The sequence below is a fragment of the Gossypium raimondii genome, chromosome 6 (assembly GCF_025698545.1).
Source record: "Gossypium raimondii isolate GPD5lz chromosome 6, ASM2569854v1, whole genome shotgun sequence".
Classification (NCBI taxonomy): Eukaryota; Viridiplantae; Streptophyta; class Magnoliopsida; order Malvales; family Malvaceae; genus Gossypium; species Gossypium raimondii.
The window spans coordinates 45,538,813-45,560,625 of NC_068570.1; the positions used below are offsets into that span (position 1 = coordinate 45,538,813).

Sequence of the window (21,813 nt, forward strand, 5' to 3'; positions counted from 1 at the left end):
TATTGAAAATAGAGATATGAAAGGGAATTTAATATTTTATGGAAAATACATATCTCTATTTTTCATATATGTTATTCTCTTCCTTTCTCATATTTGATTCTTTATTTTCCATATATGTTATTCTCTTTGTTTTCCAATATTTGATTTTCCATTTCCTATTTCTATTTTGCATATTTGTTATTCTCTTTTCTTCCCATATTTGATTCTCTATTTCTCATATATGTTAGTATCTTTCTTTTCTCATATTTGATTCTTGTTTTCCATAAAATATTCAATTCCTTTTATATCTTTATTTTACATATTTGTTTTTCTTTTTCTTTTTCTTTTTCAATTCCCATATTTGTCTTTCTCTCTCTCATCCCTCTATATTTCTCTCATATCTCTTTCTTTCTCACTCTCATCTCATTGAAGATTATATTTTTTGAAATAATACTTCATCCACTGATGGTGGCATAGACAAGTCAAGAAAACAAGAACCACCTATGAAGCAAGCATCAGTCACGGGCTTCTCCTTTTATTTTTTTTATTTTTTATTATTTCAATTGTTTCTTTTCAGCTATTTTTCTATTTCACTTGTTTTTTTTTTAATTCTCACCGATACTGCCTGATAGACCAACAGTACTTATTAAAAAAATTCTCTCCTTAAATACTCGTATTTTTTACGAGTATTTTGAAAAATATATACTGGAACCGCTTAGCATAGTGGCAGCATCCAAAAAATTATTTTTTTTAAAAACCGATAATTGGCTAATGATGAGGGGGCAGTGCCGCCTGTCGTTCACTGCAGAGAACGAATAATTTATGTACATAAATTTTAACTTGAATCATTTTCGTAAATAATTAATTTCTTTAGGTTAATTACCTAAAAAAGCCTCACATTTTTCATTACTCTACTGTGAGCTTTGGTTTTAAATGTTTATTTGTATTTCGTTTTATTCTTTTTTTCACACACGTATAAATTAAGAAACAGACGATATTTTAAGAAATCGATTGTAATGTTTTAAATTTTAAGGACTAGTTTAAAATTTGGCTCATAATTTGAATACATTTAGTGTAGTTAATCCAAAAAAGTTAGTTGAACCACGTGGAACACTTATTTTGGTGATCTGAATTAGGTGTGATCGAGTATACGGGACAATTGGTATGTTCTTAAACTATTCAGTTTAGCCGACGTTTGAAAAAGCCATCATCAAAAATGTAGATAAGGCAAAATTTAATGATGTTGGGAACAAATACAAGTGGGTGGGATATTGTATTTGTGTGTATATAAAATATATTATGCTTGGATCCGCAAGCTGGAAATACATTTTTGTAAGGCAGAGTGGTATACTGTGAATTTTGGATGGTGTTCTGAATAAGTACTAAGTACGTGTTATACCTTACGTCATGGATTTTGTGAATTTTATAGTGTATCTTGTGAATCCGGTCGTGTATTTATAAAGAGCTGAACATATTTCTTTTTAATGAAATTAATTATATTGTAAACTTAGGTTAGTTCACAAATCCCAACTCGGAGAACTTTGGAAAGGGATAGCTCCACTGAGACCATGTGAGGGACATGTTGAGATCCAAAGTAATTGATTATTAGTCGCCCTAACCTGTCTCATCCTAGGACATTAAGTCACGTCACTGTCACTGCCAAGGGTATCAAATCAAGCTTCCACGTCAGCGTTCTTAGCTGCGTTCTTAGGACACATAGCTAAGTTTGTTCCCCACTATAAAAATGTCATGCAAACAAATTACGTGTGACGCTCCTTCTTAATCTCCAATTTTTTTTCTCGAAAACAAAAATCTCTCTTAGACCTTCACCCTTCTCTCCTTTATTCTACCTTCAACTTCTTACCTTGTTCACCTCACGAGTTAACATTTGGTGCGATGAGCGTAGACTTATATGATGCATCCAGATAGTAGTGATCCTCCTAGCACTGAGTTTGATCCTACTAATGATCAGGTTACAAACCCTATTGGTCATAACGCTGGAGCAAATATGGAGCAGACCAGGAAATCAAACCAAGACCCATTGCATTCTGGTCAGCAATATCCCCCACAAAACCGAAACCAACAAAATCCATACCATCACTTTTACCAATATCCTCTCATGGTATTATAACCTGTAACAATCTATTTTTCAGTGGTGTCGGAAACAATAATTTCAGAATCACAATTTCGACAAGTGAGTCCGTAGATATATTTAATTGATATTTATTAGTTAAATATAGTATAATAATGAATCGCGATTTAATAGATTTTATTAATTGGTCAATTAGTCAAGGTACAAATTGTGTGTACCGAAAGTCAGTGGTTTTGGAAATGAGGTATCAGGATCTCGTTTTCATAAACTGAGCTCATAAATATTATTTTTCAATATTTATGGGGCTATAGTATAGGTGGATTAAAGTTTGGTTTGATAAATTTGCAAACTTGATAGTTAATTAAAACAAGGACTAAATTGTAAAATTCGTAAAAGTTAATCCTATTTGATTTTTAATAGCTATGAGGGTTTAAAACGTAAATGTTTAAGTTCAAAAGTGGCAAATAACCACTCTTGTATAGTAGTGGACGGTAGGTGTGTTTTAATTAGTGAAAATTTAAAGGTTATTTTATAATTAAAAAACATAAAACACAAAATAATAAGTAATTATCATCTTCATTTTTCATCCAGCACTGTTTCCACCATTTTCGAGTGAAGGAAGAAAGGTTCAAATGTTGAAATCCATTCAACCATTGCATGGTATGAAATTTTAAACCAATTCTTTTTGTAATTTTTATGTTTTTGAGATCGTTGCAACTAGGTCCAATTAATTTGTATCTCTGTTTTCAAAACTATTAAAGGTTTTAAAACTTTACATTGATGAATTTTAGATTTCTTGTTTTTATATAGAAAATGGTAGATTTGGAAGTTATTAAATGTTTAAGGATTATTTAATAAAGTAAATTTTGTTAATCTTGCATTTAGGGACTAAATTGTGAATATGAAAAAGTAACATTAAATTTTTGTAAATTTAGATTTTGAGGGCTGCAAAAGGACATAATTGAATTTGGAATGAAAAACGAAGCTTAATTGTGAAAGTTATCGTTTTTCGTTTTAGAGACTAAATTGAATAAAATGTAAAAGTTAAGAGAAATTATTTAAAATGAAAACAAAATATTATAAGCATGAATTTGAGTGTTAATATGAGATTGATATTGAAATTTTAAATTTTAATTATTATATAGATCGAGTTGTTGATTTAGGCGAAAAAGTGAAAACTGCCAAATAGTCTCTTGTATCTAAAGCGTTATCATTTTGTCAGGTAAGTTCATACGATATAATTTAATTGTTTATGCTGATGTGTTATATTAGAATTGTTAATATTGATTGTTGGTGATTTGGAACTGTTTTATAACGTGAGATAAATCCCGATGAAATTAGTAAAAATTTCATATACAAGGTAATGAGTTTTGCTCAAGTTACGAGCTCTTGCATATGTTGCGGACTCGAGAATACATGAATAGGTTTCGAGCTCTTGCATATCTTGCGGACTCGAGAATACAAGAATATTAAGCCTTGGCCAGACTATTTATCGTGTAGGTTCAATCATAATGGGTAACCAGACACTATTATTTTCATTTGTATACAAACTTTTTTACGAAGTTTCATCAGGTAGAACTGTGATTGAAGTTTTGGAGATATGCCATTGGAGGTTGGCTAAGTAATGAATATGTTTTGGTTACGAGATTTAACTTAGTTTGATTGAAAATGAGAATGATTATGGTTATTCATGTGATTGAACTCAAAACCTTTTATGTTAATATTGTGGTTTGAATTTTGATAGGTATATTTGTATTACATTATGATTATGTATGTGGTAAGAAATTGAGGTAAGTAAATGTTTATATTGTATGAGCTTATTAAGTATTCTATAAACTTACCTGTGTTATTGTTTTTCTATAGATTTTGGACGTCCGAAACGTGTCATTCAGATCGATGAGAAGCTTATACCTACTGTCTCTCGTTTCGGTAGACATTTTGATGTTTTGATCTTGGTTACTTGTGACATGTCATAGGACAATTTCGTTGTTAATCAATTTTGTATGTTTAAGTATACTTATGTTGGTATGTAAGTTTGATGCTATATTATGATATGTGGTACTTGACTTGATGTCAAACTTAACACTTTGAAGTTTGAAGGAAATGGCTAATTTATTGGTATTATGAATATGATGTTGAATTTTTATATGGAATGATTTAAGGTTTGGCTTGAGTTATATAGTTTTGATTTAATGAATTGTTGGTGCCAATGAGGGCATATTGATTGTATGTTAAAATGATTAGTTGAATTGGTATTTTGGATTTGAAATATACATGTTTTGATCTTGGCTTGAATAACATGAAATGGCATTATAGGTCACTTAATGAAATGGTATGAAATATTGTTTAAATAGGTCATTTATGCCACATATGGGCTACCACAAGACCGCGTGTCACAAATGGCTGAATGACATGATCGTGTGTTCAAAATGTTTAGGTTGATTTTGGTTCACACTGCATCAAGCTGTTACACGGCTTGGTGACACGATCGTGTGACCTTTGATTACACGACATCAAGCTATTATATGATTTTGGGACACGATTGTGTGATAGCACTTCACGACCTCAACCTTGTTACACGGCCTGGCCACAAGACCATGTGACCCTTGTTTTACCATTTTACTTAAATTTTTATAAATGTTTCAAAATGGTCTTGATTTGGTTTCGAGTCGGTTTTAGGGCTTTCGTAAGCTTGATTAAGACTCAATTTTATTTGTAATGCATGTTAAACATAGACTTACCTTATATTTATTAAATTTATGAATGTTATTGTGTAAATTACTTATGAATGTTCCAGTTTTTTGTTGTAGCATCCTGTAGCTCGAATCTAGCGACTAGACCGGGTATAGAGTGTTACATTTACTGGTATTAAAACTATGGTTTAGTCAATTCTAGGACTGAAGTAGTGTGTATTGAGTCTATAAATATATATTTTTGGTGTGATGCTTCTAACCCGATTTGACTATGTGTTTCTTATAGATTTACAATAATGATAGGTTCTAATCATGATGTGCCTAATAAAGTTGATAACAATGTTCCGATTTCTAAGAAGGAATCGAGTCACGGTCTTCTATTTTTGTAAATGTTAGAAAGTGATATGAAAAATGTCATTTTCGGTATGATGTGCTAGTGGTTTTTAAAGTGTTTAAGAGTTATTCTTGAGGCTCGACAACCTCTACCCCCAATTGTGCCTTTTTCGACACTTCCCTATCTTTAAAATATTAATAGGGTAAATGATCAGCAGTTTTTGATTGATAATTTGGTTGAGCATGAGACAGATTATTGTGAGGGAAGAAAGGAGAGCAAATGTATTGAGAAAAAGCAAGACATGTTCAAGATCAGAAATTCACGGAAACCCAGTGCAACCGGATCATCTTTGATGTCTTCATCTAAAAAAGTCTAGAGACCTCCAAAATTAGTTCTTTACTTCTTCAAATGTGATTCTACTGAATGTTTTGTGTGGGATTATTCAAATAAACTAAATGTTATCAATGATCAAATTATTAAATTGATATCAACTTCACAAAAAAATAGAGGATTAGTAATTGGTGACAGTGGTATTGCCAATTTAGGTGAAACTAGAGATACATCAGTAAAATTTGAAACCTGTGCATTTTCTCAAGTTTATATTGATCAATTCAGAGAAAAGGTTACTATTCCTGATGATATTACGGGTACATTTTCTTTATCTACTATTTTTATACAGATCAAGATTAATTCTTGAGTAATGCATTCTTACTTTTGAATTGTTTTAATAATTGAGGAGATTATGCTTGTAGAGTTGCTGATTATGATATTAGAATAATAAATCTATTAGATCAGTATGTTTACGCTAATAACATATTTCACTGAGAAGTTATGGTTGTGAAATTCTTGTCAATTTGATGTCATTAACATTCGATGAGTTTGATATTACTTTCAGTATGAACTGATTGATTTTATATGATACTATGATTAACTGTAGATAGATGCAGAATGTACTTAAGCGTCAATGTGGAAAGTCTATAAATATTAAGGTTGATAGATTTGATTGTGTGAACAAAAGCATGTTAGTGTTAACAAACTATGAAATGATTAGGAAGAGGTTGTGAATCATATCTTATTTGTATCCTAGATATTAGAATGTTAGAATTGAAGATTAATTAGGTACATATGATTAAAGAATTTATCAATATATTTTTGGAAGAATGATCTGGATTATCACCCAAGAGATAAGATGAGTTTGTAACTAATATAATACTCGGAACCTCCCTTCTCTCCCTTTATTGTAAAAAAAAAAAAGATAGGGAGTTGTCCCAAGAGTTAAAGGAGTTCACTTATCTTTCATCCCCCTTCGAAGGCATTCACAAACCCACTCTTTCTGAGTTGTCGGGTTCCTTCTCCATGCTGCCAGTGAAGTGTGGACTCTTGAGCTGGTCCTTTCAAAAGGCTTTTGTTGAAAATAAAGCTAAGTGGGCAGAATCTAAGAGGACCATTCTTTTTGGTGAGTAATCTCTTAACCAGCTTCGCCAATCATATGAAGCCTCTGTTCACCAAAATAATGAGCTCACAAAATCTGTCTTCACCTGGGAGACCAAGTACCAGTCCCTAGAGACCCGAGTAAGGGAGTTGGAAGAGAGGGTTCGCTAAATGGAAACCCTCGAGAGACAACACCTCATTGAGAAAAATAATTATAAAGGGAAAATAACGAGGCCCTTGAGAAATATAAGACAAGCACCTAGCCGAGCATTTAGGAATATCTACCTAATTTAAGTCCAACCTAATTCTGTATGCTCAAGTCACTGTGGGTCTCATTAACTTGAGCTAAGTGAACTTCAATTGCATGCGAAGGCTCATCAATGCCGACCTTGGCTTCAACGCTTATAATCCTTCAAGGGTCTAGTGGGAGGAGTTTCAGAGGAAGTGAAAGGCATTCGGGGAACTCTTTTATGCTCAGAGGTTGGGAGTGTCTAACTCTAATTCTTCAGAGGAGGTTGACCAAGATAATGAAAATCCAAAAGATGCCACCACTTCTTATTCTCAAGGGTAAAATTAAGTCTCTCTTTTTGCATATCTATATTGATTCTCTTTTATAATGGAATTACCCTTCTTCACTTGTCTTTTATTTTCGTTGCACCTATCTTTCTTTCTATTGTTCCCAACATCTTTACTGCCACTTAATATTGGTCCACCAATCCTATATTTAATCACATAACAAAATATAATATCCCTATCTTGATTTAAAAGACTAAGTCAGACCTAAAGTAACATGCATATATGGGTTATTCCATATCTTCTTATATCTGGAGGATCGGCTAAATCGAAGCTCTGATACCACTAAATTGTAATATACTTTAACTGACCTGGTCGTCAAATCCGGATACCTAGTGTCACAATTAATCTGTATTATTTAACCAAATTTCTAACCTATGTTACTTACAGACCTAGACAAATTCAACTTTATTCAATTCTTTGGATAATAACAGATTTCAAAATTTAAACTTCTAGCATATTCTATATCATACAAATACTAAAATCTTACAAATTATTATACCTTGATAAACATGAATAATTAATTACAATAAATTGAAACTTAAGGTTTTATTACAATTATACTCCATTAATCCTTGAGGTGTGACCTCTAAGGGTGCCCCTCTATATACACGATATAGCTACCATGACCTTCACGCAATTTTGGTAGTGTTTGGCTTGGTCCCTCCACAAGATCATTGGGTCACTTATTCACCTTGCATTCTAGACATTACATTTGTATGTTCATATTAACTTAGTGAGATCTTGTATATCGATATTCATAGAGAACTCTTAAATTTTAGGAAAAATAAGATTTCATCATATGTATTTTAAGAGATTTTGTAGTTAGATTGGCGTTGTTGGTGCCCATACTTTCTCTATATTAATCGTTGGTGGACATGTCGATTGATTTAGTCCTAAATGTATTCTTCCAAGCAACCCTTTTCTGGAACTTAACTCTGTTTAGCTTCAACTCATATTTCTATTTTACCTTCTTGAATTACTCATCATAAGATAACCATATGTGCAACCATACTGATTAGTATCAACTATTAGCAGAAAAGTAGATATCTTGCCACACGACGAATTCTTTCATAAACCCTTTCATCCCATTCTAAACTTAATATAGACCTGTTGTATCACATTGGCAATTATCTTCTCACAACTTAACCTGTACAAAAACCTACTTTTAAGGAGGACCTATTTCTTTGCGGACTAGACTCGCAAAACTACCCTGTTAGAACTTTTTTCTCTTAGACCATTCTACAAATATATTCCCTATAACAGATAGTTCGCGGTGGATTATCTCTTTCATAGACTTCTCTTAGTGAACTTCCACATTTAATAGTCCCAAGTGGACTTTCCCGTGCTTTATAGTCTCAACGAAAATTTGTTTCTCTTGTTATTTCCCAATGGGCTTTCCACATTTAAGTTTGCGTAATCATCTCTCCTTATCATAGCCAATATTGGTTTACTCCTCAAACTCTGGTGAACACTTGATGGCGGATACCTATTTGCAAATACTTTGAAGGAACTACCCCCTTTCTTCCGTACATACCCGCGTTTAACATACTTCTATCGATTCCTCTTACCTTCGTATTTTTGGCAGATGAAAAATGTGTGATTATATGGCATAAGACCATGGCTTGGCTGTAGCGACATAAAATAGTCCACCGGGACAATAAACATGAGTAGACAATCAAAATAGCAATCGTGGAAAAACTTGCAACAAGGAAAAGGGTTTAAAGGAAAATAGAAGTATAGGACACAAAAGTTAGCCAACAAATTAGGGAATCTACTAATGAATAGTAGCCATGAGAATAGTAACTGTGCATGCCAGAGCGGTATAAGGGTAATAACCCGATTAGAAGCAGACACGAGAAATGATATATCAATGGTAATTGGTATACAAACAAATGAGTGAATGATTAACCAAGGATCCACGAATAAAAATTCTCCATCAGGGATCTCGAAAGTGTTTAGGAAACCTAGTAAGCCAGTGGTTGATCGGGAGCACGCCAACTAATCCAAGGGAAATGAGGGATTGGCTAGAACCCAAATGATAAAGAATGTAACCAAAAAGTGAGAAACATTGAGTGACAGAATTGCTTGTCAAGACCATTCCTCTCTAAAGGGAAATGACTAGTGTAAAGGTACCAGCCAAATCACTTTTTAAGTCGGAAAGCAATATGTAAAAGGACTTGTGAACTCATACGGTCACTCAGTAATGGCGACTGAGTATATTAGGCCAAAGTGGTACATAATAGAAGATGGTGCTACGCTTAAGGGTAAGGTAAAGTGACTAAAGTGGATTACAAGAAGAAATTCAATCACTAATTAAACTAAGCAGAGTTTACTCCTCCAAGGTAGCGTGGGATTGTGCTAGTTATACCTGTCGTGTTAGTTATACTAATGGATAGAAGGTGAATAAGTTATATGGGATTATAAAAAGGAAAGAGTTTTTCATGGGCTAAATTGATATAGAAAGATCGCCAAAAGGAAAAGGCCCAATGGCTATTAACAGGATAGATTGTAGGATTACCCTTTGGGAACATGGTGGGAAGAAGATTTTCCTTTTAGGAATAAAAGAAAGAATACAAGAAAGTGTAAGGATAAGATCCGCAGAAATGATGAGACAACTAGAGGAGTAGTTAAGGTTGATTGAAGGTCGATAGGGTGGCCGAAAGATAATCAATCAATGATCTATCTACTAGTAGATAGGATCAGGAATAAGAAAAGTCCACTACGATGAGCTTAAGGGAGTAACCAACTCAAATAGGGAGTTGTCCATTTTTAGTTTCTTTCTATTTAAACCCCTAAAAGACGAGGTCTAATTTCAAGTAATATAGGAACTCACTATGGCCATCTGAACTTATCAAAGAATGACATGTTTTGTAGGAAAGAAGAAAATGAAGGACTCAAGGAAGGGACCAAGCCAGATTGTATGGAATCAAGGACTTATCGTCAGTATAGAGTCATGCACATAGGATAGGAGTTACCTTTACGAACTTCACCAAGGAGGCGAACCTATTGTAACCAGTTAAATTCTTTATAGTTCTGGAGTTGAAACTGTAGACTTTCATTTTTATAAACTCTATTGTATATTATTTAAATAAATAGGTAATTTAGTTTGATTGATTCTTTTAATTTAGCGAAGTAAGAGTATGTACAATAACCCGATTCAAAAGTGACACCTACACCTGGATCCGATGATTGGGTTGGGTGAGGGTGTTACAAGTTTAGTGGTATTAGAGCAAATGTTTAGGTGGTCCTTTGGACCTAGGAATGGGAAAAAGTACCTCTTATGTGTATGACGTTTGATCTAGCTATGCCTCTCGAGTCTTTATGTAATTAATTTATCAAGTGGTGCGTGTATATATACATATTTGCCTAAATTGGTAGGCAGAAATAAAAAGATGAATTGAGAGAAAGACATAAAGAAAGGTAAGAAAGATATATTGATTGAAAAGTACAAGTATTGGAAAAGTACAGATATTATTAAGACAAAGATACAACAAAGGTAAAGTATAGTAGTCTTTTGAATGCATGTTTATGCCTTTTTTTCATCTGAGTCCTCTGAGAGGATATATGAATGATTGCGAGTTGAAACCTATTAAGGAAGACCCTGGATTTGGGGTGAATGGGGAGGAATGTATGCTTGGAAGGTGGACTTGGTGTCCCTTGTACACTTCTCAAGAACTTAGAGACTCTCCATTTTGTAGTCGTAACTCCTTAACGTGTGGCCACCATAGTCAGTATCTTCTAGACCCTTTTTTCAAGCCTTTAAAAGGTTTGAGCTTAAACATCCAGGCGAGAATAGAAGGGGTGTTAATCCTAATTCAAAAGAAATCCAGGGAGAAATGAGTGACACGGGTTGACTCTCTGCCCCAAAATGGACCGAACTCCTTATTAGAAGGAGCTTCATCGAGTAAGGTCTAAGTAAGGAATCTGCGTGTAGTTGTTAACCTTTGAAATGAGTTCGCCGACTCTACTAGATAGAAAGGGTATGCTCTAGAGAGGAAGTGAAGATGAGCCAATAGAACTCTCCCAGTCTTTGAGGTAGACACTTGCCTTGTTTTGGGATGACCAGGAAACAAGGAGAATGTGACGTCTTATGTGATAAAATGTCTCCTCTTGGAGAGAGGGAAATAGGCATTGGTAGCATTTGGCCGGCCTTCCCCTTGAATTTTCCCTAATAGTAGAACTAAGGTAGGGAAAACATATTTTTTGGGGTAATGAATAGCCCACCATGATATAATCAATGAGTGTAGTAGACCAGAAATCATTATCTTGTTTATGATCTTGGCTGAGAGTTTAGCCAATGAGTATGTAAGTAAGGCAGAGAATGAAGGATTTTAATTTAATAGGGTGCGTTGGGAGTGACCAGGGGAAAACTACACCCTGATAGTGTAAGGGATGAGGAAAAAAAAAGATAAGTTGGAAAGATATGGAAGATAATAGAAAATCTGAGCGAGTCAAAGGTTGGTAGGCTTAAGAACTACCCTCTTGATGTACTGGTCTATTTATAACCTAAAGATGTGTAAAAGAAGTTATGAAAAGTAAATGAATGATAAGTAACCGTTTGGAACCACCAATATATGGAGAACACTTATTGGCATAGGAAGAAGAGAAATCTTTTAGGACTCCCAAGGTGTAACACCCCAAACTCGTGTTCGTTAGCAGATTAGGGTTACGAGGCATTACCGATCAAAACCCAACTCAGGACAATCTATCATTTTAAAATTTATTCATAAATTAGACTAACTCAATCACGAAATTTCATTCCATATATTTTTTTTCTTTTGATCAAATTCAAATAGCAATCATTCACTAGCTCGATAAGTCATCTCATATATATATAATTATATATAAGCACATAACCAATTAAAATCAAAGATGCATCATTAATCAAATTACATATACCAACCATGTTTCAAAATTCAACCATATCATTATCATTTACCTAATCAAATTTTGATATCATTAAAATTCTTAAAACATTTTCAACATATATGATTATAAATCATATACCAAACATATATCAAAACATCTATTTGTACACATTTATTTCATTTCAATTTACTAACTATAATACATATTACAAACATAGGTAATCTACCCTGTTTGGACAGCTCTTATACATCAAATTGGATAGCATTTTTACACCAAAATTGGACAGCATTTATACACCAAATTGGGCAGCATATATATACCAAATTGGACAACATTTTTTACACCAAAACTAGACAGCATTTATACACCAAATTGGGCAGTATATATATACCAAATTGGACAGCATTTTTACACCAAAATTGGACAGCATTTATACACCAAATTGGGCAGCATATATATACCAAATTGGACAGCATTTTTACACCAAAATTCACTTGAATCGAGTCATAACAATCCACATTTGCAAATCCTACCACAAATATATATATCATGAAGCATAATTTTTCCAACATGAACATATACCATGACCAAACATACAAAAACATAAACATCATTTCTAGCCATTTTTGCATAGCTTTATATTTACAATTTCAAAATCAACCAAGACAAGTACTAGCCTATACATGCCATAGGTTCATAATTCAAGCTTTTACAATATACCGAAATAGTAATCGATAGTGTGATGGATTTCTCTGACGATCCCCGAGCTCATAACTAGCTTCCAAAATCTTTAAAACCGGGGCAAACATACATACACAATAAGCTATCACAACTTAGTAAGTCATAAGCAAATAAACAATTCAATAACATTAATAATTCAATATAACAAAACCGAATAATGCTATCGTATTCATACATACACATTTGAGTTGGCAAAATTTAAATATCAAACATGTAACTTTGAATCAAATTCATCTTGGCTGAATACACATGTATACTTTCAAAAATAACATAGTTGTTTTTCATTTTCAAGTCACATACACACTCTTTACGAATGTATTCATTCATATAGAAATGCATATAAATCACAATTTCGATATCACATATACTTACCATTTGGCCAAATATAGACTTTCATACACATGTATACTTTCATTTGCATCGTATATATTTTATATCACAAATCAAGTAGCCAACTTACCTTGTTATCATTAATTTACTACATACCTGTAATAACATGTATTTATATATCACGTTTAACACATTAAATCTCGATATACTAACTCATTTGATCACTTTTTTATCATTCATTGGATCCGCACAATTAGTGCTCAATAATTAGCTGAAGCCATAATGAATCGCACACTTAGTGCCCTCGCATTAAACCAAATTGGTCTCAATATCGCACACTTAGTGCCCGCTATTCATACATCGTCGTTTTAGTTTCACACACTTAGTGCCATTTGTATAGTCGTAGCTATTTTATACTCGCACATTCAGTGCTAAATATCAACAATTCACATTCAGCTACCATATATATTTTTTGCATATTTCATTTCAGCAATATGTAACTAACATTTATTTAAAATTTACAACGTCTATTTGCTTGTAAACTTACCTCGAACAACGATAATCGAAACGGAACGGTTAATCGATGACTTTAGTTTTCTCCCGATCCAAGTCTGATTTCTTTAATTCATGATCTAAACATATTCAAATTAAACTCATTTAAACATTATTTCATTCAATTCAGTCCAAAACACATAAATGAGAAAATTTCCATTTTGCCCCTGACATTTAACACTATTTACAATTTAGTCCAAATTGCACAAAACACAAAACATGCAAAATTTGCACACACCATGCTTAGGCCGAATCTTCCTCATACTCATACAAGTCCATGCATTTCATTTATTTCACATTTTAGTCATTCAAAATATTATTTTCACAATTTAGCCCAAATTACTCAAATTCATCAAAAATCCAAAGACAAAACATATTAATCCAACACCTATCTTTAATAATTCATCAATTAACATCATTAAACTCATAAATTTATCAATGGCTTATCTCAAAATCTTCATCCAAATCAAAAATTGAAGCATGGGCTCAATAATATGTTAAACAAAAATCGTAGAAACATAGAAATTATCAAAAATAAATCAAAATACATACCTTAATCACCCAAAATCATTGTCGAACCCTTGTTTAATCTTTTTCTTCTCTTTTCTTGTTAGTATCAGCCAAAGATGAACATAATGGCCTAAATTTTCATACTTTTATTTATTATTTCATTATTAAATTTTACATTTCCCTTTTTAGCCTTTATGGTTTCATTTAAAATCCACTAACCTTAGGCATTTATATCCATCCAAAAATTCAAGGGTATAATTTCAACATAAGGCCCCACCTAAAGCAAGCCATATCACTATAGTACTTTAACAATTAGCAAATCACTTTTTTATTTTACGCTATTAAGTCTTTTTCTCAATTAAGCACACAAACGGATAAATTAAATTATAAAAATTTCACACATGTCAATTCAAATACAATAAGCACGGAAAATAATATTAAAATTTTTTTTACTCGGATTTGTGGTCCCAAAACCACTGTCCGACTAAGGCCTAAACCGGGCTGTTACACAAGGCAGGGATATTGGTCAGTCGTTGCCCATAAGAATAACTTACAAGTATGTTCAGTGACAAGTCCTTTCGAATAAGGTTGATAAGCTTTTGTCACTATTGTAGTAGACTCTGAAAATCGAAAGTTAACCTTGGCAACTCATTAAGGTAGGAATGAAAACATTTAGTAGGCAAGCTTAGCTACCTTATGACAGGAATGCAATTGAACCATTAAGTGGTCAAGGTTAGCGCATCAATAAATTAGGAAATTACAGAATTTTCCGCCAGAAGTTGAAAAATAGGATGATAGATAGACCGTGTTTATCACAGTGCATTTGCCTAAAGTTTGGACCTAAATGAAGTAACAGACTAGGATGAGTCTAACGATAGAAGGGTAGATACCCACGAATAAACAGGTATTCATAATTGTCAAGTGCTTGAGAGGATCCACAAGTTGGATAAAGCGAGAACAATATGAGTATACAAAGAAAGAGAAATAAGTTAAAGAATTGGTAAGAATAAAATAAAGTATCTCTAAGTCCGTCTCCTTGACTAGAAGAGGGAGGAGATTGTGAGAAAATTTTTTTTAGGGTGAGAGAGTTGTCACACTCGAAATCTTAAAAATTTGGAAATTTAGAACTTTAGAGGTTAAATTGAAAAAGACTATAACTTGGCCGTCTCTATCAGAAAGATAGGAAAAGTTAAAAATGGAATGGAGTATAGTTTGGATCAAATTCTACTTCGGTAGGATTAGAACCAGCATGTCCCTTAGTGGGGGATAAAATGATTACGAATGAGTGGTTGAGATACGATTGGAGATCACTTATGAAGGGCTATAAATAGCTGAAGAGTGACTTTCTAGGAGACTTGTTCTCCAATCTATTTTGTTTTTCTTCTTCAAATTCTTCCTTAGTAACTCTTAGAGGAGAAGGATAGGAGAAAGTTCTGCATGGAGTGATGATTGGGAGGATTAAGTCAGAAAAGTAGAGAAACCAGTAAGCTGGTAAGGTTCTAAGCCCTTCGATATATGTAAGACTTAGAAAACAAAGACTTAGAAAACAAAGTTAAGAGTTTCCAAAACCATTTTAAGGATTATGCATGTTTCTGGAAAATTAAGGTCTAAAGTGAAAATACTGGGTTTAACCCATGATTTGGTTGTCATACTTAACTGCTAGGAGAATAGAAGCTCTAGCATTCATAGAAGCTAAGCTAATGAGACAAAACGAAGAAGCATTAGGTGAGCTTCTGCACTCTATCTTGAAATGTTAAGTATATTTAAAGTTTGTATGGGTTATGAGTATCCGCCATTTTAGTTCAGTATGCATGATCCTATGATGCTTTATTCAGAAAAAAAAATGTATTACATACAGAAAGGGGATAAATGATAGGTTAGACAAAGTTAGGAATGGGGAAGAGAGTGATTCCATTAGATACTGCCATATGGTGTTTTTGTGTGCACGTGATGAACGAAACTCTAGGCTTTGCAGAGGGCACACCATGGTGTTGATCTGCTGCAATTTGTTGTAGCAGCTTAAACCATTATATGTACTTAATGAGCTCAAATGAAAGTAATTAGTTATGTTTTTATTTAGTTTTTTATTCTAGCTCATAATTAATAAAAAGTGCAATTTGAGCTATTTATATGTCCTTGGGAGCCAAAGTAAGGCTAAAAGTAGACTAACATATATGGTGAGTGTGCAAGACACCATTCGAAGGTGTAAGAACATAAGACTACCCGCAATGTTTCAACACGGAGCTTCGATGTCACAACATAGTGAACATAATGCTTAAAAGGAATAGTTTACCTTCGGTGTCGCAACATAGCTAGAGGGTGTTGTGACACAACCTTGAAATCAAACCCTAGCTCGTAAACTGCCATCAATGTCACGACACAGGCCAAAGGGTGTTGACGTGACGTGAGGAATTAATGAGCCAAGGATGTTTTCTTCAACACAACAAACTGTAACACAAAAACGTCAGCTGAATTAGGTCAATGATCGATGGGCAACCTTAAGCCTATAAATATAAGGATTTAAAGACATAATGAATGGTTTTTATTCAAGTTTTTCATTCAGTTTTTATTCATCTTTCTATTAAGTTTTTCTTTAGTTTAGTTTTTCTTTTATTTCGTTCTTTGTGGGGATCATATTGTAGATCGCCATACTCTTCAACATTCGTTCTTTGTGGGGATCATATTGTAGATCGCCATACTCTTCAACGGATTATTATTTGCACATCTATTATTATATTATCAAGATCTTTCTTATCTTTACTCTTTATTTCTTTTGTAATGTTTATCTTTATTATCAAGTGTTTTGCGTGTGTTAAATCTATGGGAAGTAATCTGGTAAGGGAGATTAACGAGTGGATGTGGGATTGATTAACTTCTGTGTAGGGATTCTTAGCGAATCAACTAGTAAGGAAAGGACCAACTTAGAACCCTAGGCTTGACAGCTTTAGGAAGTTATATAGGTGGGAATGAACTTTAAATCAGTATTGCCTATCTGTGAAAACCTTACCCCAATCTGGTTTAGGCTATGACATTAAGAGATAAATTGTTCTTACTAACTCATTAGGTTAGTGAAAGGCCGAGAGACCTTGCTAGATTAATGACTATTTGATTGAATAGAACTCGAAATAGGAGTTAATAACGAGTTAGTCTTCCATCGTTAAATCTGATAGAATCTACAATTTATTTCCACCATAGTTTTTATTAATTTTATCTAGAATAGTTTTTACCATCACCCTATGATTAATCGTAATATAGTTTAATTAAATTACTAATTAGATCTAGTAGCGTAGAAATTAATATTAGTTTAGTCTTTCCGCCCTAGGGTATGATTCTTGGAGTACTTCCATACTTCATTGAAAACTATATTACAACCTGACACGTATACTTGCGGACACCGCCTAATTCTTATCCTTAAGATTAGTATTCACATTTCTGATGAGGCAACGCCACTAAATTAATTTTAATTTTTGTGTTTAATAGGATAGTTAAGAAATTTTTAGATTCTAGATACGATTTATATTTCCTTTTATTTTTATTCATTCACTTTTCTAAATCTTTCTTTTACTTTGTGGATTTCTTTGTATGACTCAGAGTAGGGCATACTTATAGAGTCAACCACTATCTGGAAAGATTTATATGCAGGAATTGTTGGCAGCAGCAACAACAGCAGATGCAAAATAAGTCTCCTACTGCGGTTGATCCACTACGCGATAATCCGCTCTTCGACTATCCTAACTTTCCAAACCTACCACCACCACCACAACAATTACCAATAGCCACCAATGGCTCGAGAAGACGTATGCTGAGAGACTATGTGTTAGCAACCCTCGATGCAGTCGAAGGTAGTATCACAAGTCCAACCATTAAAACCAATAATTTTGAAATGAAGCTGGCCATAATCCCAATGATTCAGAATAACCTATAGTTTAGAGGAATTATGAAGGATGACCCAAATCAACACTTAAAATGATTTCTCCAATTTTGTGATACTTTTAAATTTAACAAGGTCACCGATGACTCTATTCGTCTTCGATTGTTCTCATTCTCCTTAATAGATAACGCTTTCTCTTAGTTAGATTCACCGACACCAAGATCCATGACGACATGGAATAAACTTGAAAAAATGGTCTTGTACAAGTTCTTTCTTATTAACAAGACGGTTAAACTAAGGAGAGAGATCACAACGTTTAACCAAATTGAAGGGGAGATTTTTCATGAAGCTTGTAAACAATTTAAGTTGCTGGTTCAAAGATGCCCTTACCATGGTTTACCTGAACGGTTGAGGTTACAAATGTTCTACAACGGGCTAGATGCAGGCTGAAGGTCAGAACTAGATGGAGTCATAGGAGGAGCCTTAATGAATCGTACGTATGAATACACCTATTAGTTGATAGAGAATATGGAAATGAATTCCTGCCAATGGCTAAACAAGCGATTCACTTATGGTTTGAGACTATCCAGAATCAAAGTTGTCCACGAGGAAGATAAGTATCAACAAATTTTGACAAGCTTAACCAGTTAGAGTCAACATCTAGTAGGCCCATGATGTACGATGCAGATAGACCAATTGACCAATTCCCTGAGAACACAGCCAAAAACGTAAATTACATCGGGAATAGGGGTGAATATCTCTATTCAAACACTTATCTCGGTTGGAGAGACCACCCAAATTTGAGATGGGGGTAACCAAAGAAGAGGTAACAATTCTAACCGAAGTAAACAAAATATTACTTACCAACCTCCCTATTTGCAAAAACCTTAGGAAAGGGCCAACTCCAATGACTATACTGTATGTCGTCAAAGACAAGATTGAATTGAGGGAGAAATGCAATCAATGTGGACGAATGCAAGATAAGTGCAGTTTGAATGCACTCAAATGTAAACCACATTAACTAATATCGAAGACCAAATGAGCCAATTGATAAGCATGATTGGAGACATCAAAAGGCAAATTGGCACAGGCATCCTGAGCAACACTTAGAATAATCCTCGAAGAGAAGGGAATGAGCAAGTGAAAACAATAGCGCTCCGTTTGGGTAAAATACTGGGTAGCACGAATAACCCCACTCAAAAGGAGGTTGAAGAGGATACCAATGATCTTGAATAAGAGAACCCTCAACGAGATGATACTAAAACCAAGCCAAAGATGGTAACTAAGTCAGAAGCTTAGCAGAACACCAAACCTGTCCTCACAAAGATACCATTTCCCTCACGGTTAAAGCACAAACGAAAAAATGATAAAGTGGAGTTTGTAAGTTTTCTAAACTTATTTAAACCACTTAATGTTAATTTGCCTCTCATCGAATTAATAGAAAAATTCCTAAATACGCAAAGTACCTAAAAGAAATAATGGCTTGGCGTAGGAAAATTAAACAAAGAGATCAAATTAACACAGACGCATCATGTAGTGTGATTATCACTAAATAGATACCCCCAAAATTAAAAGACCCGAGGAGTTTTACAAATCTAATAAAGATAGGGGATATACATTTTAGAAATTCCCTATGTTACCTAGGAGTCAGTATAAACGTAATGCCCTTATCAATATAAGAAACTCGAGTTAGGAGAGCTCAAGAATACGCACATCACACTAAAGTTAGCTGATAGATCTTAGGTACAACCGAAAGGGGTGCTCAAAGATTTGTTAGTTAAGGTGTGCAATTTTATTATCCCAGTATATTTTGTAATATTAGATTTCGAGGAAGACCGTGAGATCCCCATTCTGTTAAGGAGACCTTTTTAGTTACATCTAGGTCCACTATTAACCTAAAAAACAACAAATTAATCATGAAAATCAATAGTAGATTGAAACTTTCAAATGTGGTCACCTACAGACTGAGGGATTTAAGGAAATTTTTGGGAAGACGTGTTATGAAATACATTTGAATTTCCCTAACCTTGATCTAAGAAGGGTGTATTCTGTAGTTGATACAGGTCGAAAAGGTAGGTTCAAAGAATGGGACAAGTGGAGCAAGGTGGAGTAGCACGATGGATGTTGGACCAATAGAGATAGACAACCGATAAATACGTCCATGTACAGACTAACTGAGTTGACAGATGAATCCGACAGCCATACGTAATAATAGAAATTATGTCAATTTTTTGTAATTTATTGTAAATTTAATTTTTGATATATTTAAATAGAAGTATGAATTAATTAGGTAGATTAAGACTTAATTTGATTGACATAATTTAGATAATGGGTAAAGAGTTACCCAAACACCTTGAAATTAAGAAATTAGTCAAAAATAGGGCTGGTTTCGCGATAAAAAACCCTCATGTCACAACACCGACCATAGATTCGAGAAATCGAGCAATTCAGCTCAATGTCACGACACGTAATCCCATGTGTTGCGATAACATAGCTAGTAGCATCAAAATTTCAAAACTTTAGGGTATGTCGTGATATCGAACCCTGATGTCACGATATTGGGACATTGCCAAGGGTATCACGACACGAAGCCCCTGTGTCGCGACATCGTTGCAAAAATCTATAGGGTTGACCTGACCCATTGTGCAACCCACCGAACACAATGATAGTTTTACCTAGTGTCTAACCTAATATACCACTTTTACTGAAACTAAAACACTCCTAAATACTCCCTAACTCTAAAACATCCCAAAAACCTATCAAACTTTAAAACCCTTTTGCTTCTTGTCCCCCTATTTTCTTTACTTTCATTGTTAGTGCACTTTTTCTTTTCTTTTTTCTTTCACTCTTCTTTTGTGCAGGTATAAGCTTTACATCAACCACCGGCTTGCAACGAACTCACACAAGGAACAACAAGCATTCGACATAATAAGGTTAAGGTTTTCCTTTCGATTTTTATTGTTACATTGCATTGACTATTAGTGAAATATATTGCTTGATTTTTTTAGTTCACCTAGTAAAAATATTATAAAAATGCCTTCAAGAAAAGCTACAACGAACTAATGAACAGTAAGCACCAGTGGTCGTAAATCCCTCTAACTTCCCGTACCCAAACTTGAAATTTTTTTCCTAGAACTTCAAGGGAAGACATTCATACAAGAGAGGGAATTCGATCCATCAATGATCTTGTGTAAGGAGATATGGGCATTGGTCCGATACCATAGGTAGGAGCGCATTTACGTGACCCCCAAAAAAGACAATGCTGTTATCCCTGTAGTACAAGAATTTTATGCATCATTTAGGGACCAGGAGTCTAAGATACCTTATGATGCCATTTGGGAAACGGTAACAGTTAGGGGAAAAGAGGCACTTGTCACCCCTAGGGAAATTTCTGAATTTTACATTGCACCATACTATAGTCAAATTTGATTGACAACACTGATTTAACCTATTTTAAAAACATAAATATGGATAACATTGTGAATTATTTGACCGAGGGTCGGGGTGTATGGAAGTATCGACTGGGTACCGATGTTCCAACTTTATTTAATCAAGCTATTATGTTTTCAATTGCAAAAATGTGGATGCAATCTCTATTCATTCAGATTAAACCTACTCTAAATGTATCTAGCGTTAATACCTTTCGAGCTATTTTGTTGTATGGGATTTTGCAAAAAAAAAAATAGATATACATTGAGTGATGGTTCTATCACACCTTGAAGAGATGCATAAGCAACCAGAAGATCGGGGTCTTTTTCCCCCACCTAGTATCTACGCTTTGTAAAAAGGCTAAGGTTCAAATGCAAACAAATGAACAATTGATGAGGCCGAAGAA

The 21,813-nt window shown here is 33.9% G+C and overlaps 1 non-coding gene across 1 annotated transcript; it reads right to left on the reverse strand.

The window, feature by feature from the left end:
• Positions 1 to 18,269: 18,269 nt before the first annotated feature.
• Positions 18,270 to 18,376, reverse strand: LOC128042127 (small nucleolar RNA R71). Its single transcript, XR_008197333.1, has one exon. It is a non-coding gene; the product is annotated as a small nucleolar RNA R71 (small nucleolar RNA).
• Between the last annotated feature and the right edge of the window lie 3,437 nt (positions 18,377 to 21,813).